The sequence below is a fragment of the Trachymyrmex cornetzi genome, unplaced genomic scaffold (assembly GCF_001594075.2).
Source record: "Trachymyrmex cornetzi isolate Tcor2-1 unplaced genomic scaffold, Tcor1.1 scaffold957, whole genome shotgun sequence".
Classification (NCBI taxonomy): Eukaryota; Metazoa; Arthropoda; class Insecta; order Hymenoptera; family Formicidae; genus Trachymyrmex; species Trachymyrmex cornetzi.
The window spans coordinates 1,789-6,982 of NW_017300308.1; the positions used below are offsets into that span (position 1 = coordinate 1,789).

Sequence of the window (5,194 nt, forward strand, 5' to 3'; positions counted from 1 at the left end):
TACTTGTTTAGCAATCATTATTTAACCGACTGTCGAAATGACAAGACACATATTGTTCTCGCAGTTATTTTTTAAAAATTTGACGATAATTTATAATATATTAACGAGTTATAAAATGTTGCATAAGAGAGATTCATTGTTCAGTGTAGAAACGTCGACTTTGTGAGGTGAGGTAATTATTAATTTTCAAATTATACGTACGATAATCTAATCTTTCGTATAATTTTAGCTTGAGTTCTCATTGCCACTCAGCTTTCTAACTTTGTGAGTATGTGACTTACCTCACAACAGTAAACGGTTCAATTTTTGAGAAGAAATACGTTGGAGATATCATTTTGTCATGCAATATTCCAATCGTTGCGCTAGGGGGAAAAATTGCTGATGAAGACTCAAATCATGAGTCGAAACGTTCAAAGTTAAGGTTTATATTTTTATTATTAAGAAAAATTGCGCTAATTTATAACCAGCGTCGACTCCTATTGCCTGTAATATATTTATTATGGTTTCATTAATTGTTTTAATTAAAGGAGTCTATAAAAACTTATTAGTTTTTATTAATTTATAATTTATTATACATTAATTGCATATTTTGAAAGAGCAGTCGGGAGACGCCACACTAGCATTTGCTTACTTGAAGAATTGATAATTTTCTAATTTTCTCATACTAAACATGTTTGATTGTTGCATTTTTTTACATTTTGTATAGCATTTCCCGACGGCTCTTTCGAAATATGCAATTAATGTAAGAACATAAGTAAAAAATTTTATTGTGGAATTAAAAAAATTTTCAGTAACTGCTATATAATGTACTAGATAAGCTACTAGATAATGTATAGTTAAGCTTTTAATTTGTAATTTAAACCTTTTATAATATTGTTCTGACTATTATACATTTGATTAGTATTTATTAATATTGTATCAATTTTAATAATCTGAAGACACTGGTAGTGTCTCGGCGCTAAGCTACGCATAGCGCCACTACCGTGGCTACTTTACGCGAGCCGGCGAGTTGCGGCAGATCGAGATTATCAGATCTCAATAAGGGCTGAACTGATCAAGCATGTATGCTCAATCGATTGCAACCGCTCGGGATATATAATGAAAGTGTTTTTATTTTTTCTCTGTGTGCTCTACGAGCGGAGATATTTCGCGTTGCGACGCAAAATATACGAATCTGAAACTTTTTATATTAAGAAACGTCATTGTCGTCGACGTCGTCGTCGTCGCCGCTACGAAGTGGTGGGGGTAATGTCCTTTTGGAATTTTTGGCGCAAGAGACAAATGTGGCGCTGTCAATGTGCATGGTCACATCCAGGGCTAGATCACTCTTATGGACCTTTCGTTGACCGTGTTTGCAGCGCCAACTACCTTGCCACAGAGCAGATAGACGAATTAAAAGTGTCTGCCATTTGTAATTCCATTAAATTCCATCACATTTCATCACATTTCACTCGAAAACGCAGCGTGTCAGTGTATTTTCATCAAAATTTGAGGTGAACGAGCTGTTTTTAACTGTCCTTATTTACTTTTAAAACATGCGAGCTTGTTGCATTTCTGGATGCAAATCCAGTGGAAACATGCCATCTCATCAATTTCCAAAAAATTTCAAACGTCGCATTGACTGGTTACAACGTTTAAGCCTAACAGAAGAAAATGAAAATATAATAAACAAACTACGTGTGTGTTACAAACATTTTAAAAACAGTGATTATAGCTGCTGTTTAAATAAGAGACGCTTAGTGGACACAGCTGTTCCATCAATTGACATTGACATGTGTGAAGTCCAAAGATGCGTGGACATAACAAAATCATCTCACCAACAAGAAATACAAATATCTCAACCAGAATGTGTGGAAACAACAAGAGCATCTCGACAACAGGAAATATAAATGTCCCGACAAGAATGTGTGGAAACAATAAAATCATCTCAACATCATGAAACAATACAAATGTCCCAACAAGAAACAATAGCTATATCATAATCAGAAAAAAATCCAATTGTAATTCATCAACAGCAAGAATAAGAAACTTCTAACACAGATGCACAAGTAGAAAAGATAACAATGGATTATAAAATGTTAATGCAACACGATGAAAGTATACAGACTTTCCGACAGAATCTAGATATGATAAAAAAACAAGTACAAAGACAAGAGAAAATTCTAAATAAAGAAGTAAAAAAGAGAATAATCGGACGTCCATATACAAAAAGACCTAATCTTGTGCATATAACAAGGAAACGAAAATTGTCCCCTACTGCTACCAAATTTTATGAGAATGTTATAAAATTACAAAAAGAAACAAGACGTTTAAGGAAAATAGTCAAGTCTCTAAAAAATACAAAATTAAAAACAATTATATTAAATACAATAGATCATAAAGGTAGAAAAGATGAGACTGCTACTGTTCGACAAAGATTTATGGATATGATAGTAAGGAATGAAAAAGTTACACCACAGGTAAAATTCTAGCCCGATTCTAATATGTAATCATAATCTTTTCCTAAACTTCTATTATTTTTTAAGATTTGTTTATATATATTTACTTTCTTTATTAAAATCTGATAATAAGTAATAAGTATGTTAATCAATAGACATAAATCACATATAAATATAAATGCAGTTATATATGCAAAAAACATAAAGAAATTATACATTTAAATTTAAAAAACAAAAAATTAATGGGATATTTACAATATAATAAATCTATATACATGATTGATTTATATACAACGGATTGATTTATATACAATGGATTTTCATTTTTAATAAATGAAATTTTTTAATTCATTTTTTAATCAATTACGTACATGTTTATTATATTTTGTAATAATATTGCGCATTTACATCAACATTCTTTTATTATAGGCTAGGAGATATACATTAGAAGATAAAATGTTTTGTATTTCTGTTTACAAAAGGTTCGACATATAATTTTCTATCGAAATATTTATTATGTCCATTCCCTTCCACATTAAACAATCAATTACACAAAATTCCTTTCGATACTGGTTGTAACAAAATTATAATACAATATCTAAAATTACTTCCAATTGAAATTGATACTTAAGATCTAAGATGTATACTTATATGGGACGAAGTAGCTATACAACCTGCCTTATATTACGATAAAAGAACAGATAAGATAATAGGTTTTGAAGATTGGGGACATAGAAGGACGAGAAAATTTGCTGACCACGCCATTGTCTTCTACCTCAGATGTTTGGCATCAGGCAACCACATGCCAATTGGTTATGGTTACTGCACTGGAGCAACCAAGACGATACAATTATCGAGATGTATAAAAGAGTGGCTAACAATACTAATTCAATGCGGTTTCAAACCGGTTGCAACTGTTTGTGATCAGGGTGGCACAAAAATATTGCAGCAATCAATTCCTTAATTAAAGATACACAATTGATGTTACAGAAAGGTGACTATTTATATACATCCTTATTTTTCACAAATATAAATATAATATTTATATTTGCCTTTGTTTATTAATAGATATATACAATATGTAAAACACATACATATACGTTTGATGTATTTTAATTGTTTTATTATTTTCTTTTTAGAAAACCAGGCATTGCACAATAAGAGACTAATACCAAATAATACATTTTCGATAAAAGGACATAATATAGTACCATTGTTTGATTATGTGCACTTACAAAAAGGAATTCGTAATAATTTTGTCTTAAAAGACTTATTATTTATTAGCGATGAGAATAAAATAAATAATAATAAGCCACAGATAAAATATGCCTCATGGGATGCAATAACAGCAATATACGAAATAGATAAATTTTCTTCACGGAGGCAGTGTGGAAGACTATTGAAAAAATTAGTAGCAAACACATATATCCGGCCTTGATTCCCAAAATGAAGGTGAAGTACGCAGTACAAGTACTGAGTCACACGGTTGGAACTGTTCTTGAGTGTTTGTGGGCTTTTGAAAGAAGGTAAGCAATAATACATGATAAACTATACAATTAATTCTGTTTAAATAATGAAATCGTTATACAAGTATTTATCATATTGTAGATGAGTTTGAAACAACTAAAGGCTCTATATCAAGTTGCCTGAGTGCATTCTTGTAACAGCAGATATTATTTACTTCTTGGATGATTTGTTCGATTCGTTTAATGGAAGAAAGGGGCAAGGTTTGAGTAGCATAATAAGTCAACAAAGTAATCACATGCTATTTTGGCGAAAAGCTATACGTACACTTCGCAGGATGGAGTTTGTCGAAAAAAAAACTCGTAAACCAATCAGAAAAAATGCACCAAAGTGTATTAAAAATTGGATTTGGAATTTTCAAGGCGCACAAATTTTATGAAGAAAATTAAAAAATTCTAACTTTTCCAATTTCAATTTAAGATACATTAATCAAGATCCATTGGAAAACTTTTTTGGTCAGATTAGAGATATAGGGCATCGTAATAATAATCCATCACCATATCAATTTTCTACTGCTTTTAAAAGTCTCCTAATTATCAACCTAACATCAAAACATTCTCCGTCAGGAAATTGTAAAGAAATTCATAATAGCAAATTTATGTCATTAATAAACATGTTTCGTGCAAGCGAGATAACATCAGACAATACTAATAATTCGCGAGAAGTAGAATGCACAGACAGTGTTATACATGGGTATGTGAAGTTAGCACCCCAACTATAGTACTCAGGAGTTCTGAATAGAGTTCCCGTTTCTTTTTGACGAGACAAAGAGTTCTATATAATTTATAACAAGAGTTCCGCTTAATAAGTATTTTTAAACAATTTTTAAAAAATGGGGTGCTAACTTCTCATCGAAAATCGAGATCCAATAGTTCTGAGCGGCCCAATAGCTTCATTTCGTGAATACCTAGAGTTCCTGATAGATAAAAAAAATTTTTGAAAAATAAAAAAAAAATTAAAAATTTTTGAAAAATCAATTTTTAGATACAATAGTTCTGAATAGAGTTCCTGCTTCCTCTCAACGATACGAAGAGTTCTCTGTACTTTTTAACTCCAGATTCCCTTAATAACAATTTTTAAAAAATGGGGTGCTAACTTCTCATCAAAAATCGAGATCCAATAGTTCTGAGCGGCCCAATAGCTTCATTTCGTGAATACCTAGAGTTCCTGATACATAAAAAAAATTTTTGAAAAATAAAAAAAAAGTTAAAAATTTTTGAAAAATTAATTTT

General features: G+C 30.8%; 1 pseudogene; it reads left to right on the forward strand.

Moving 5' to 3' along the window:
• Positions 1–3,070: 3,070 nt before the first annotated feature.
• LOC108769824 (uncharacterized) lies at positions 3,071–4,050 on the forward strand (annotated as a pseudogene).
• The last annotated feature ends 1,144 nt before the right edge of the window (positions 4,051–5,194 follow it).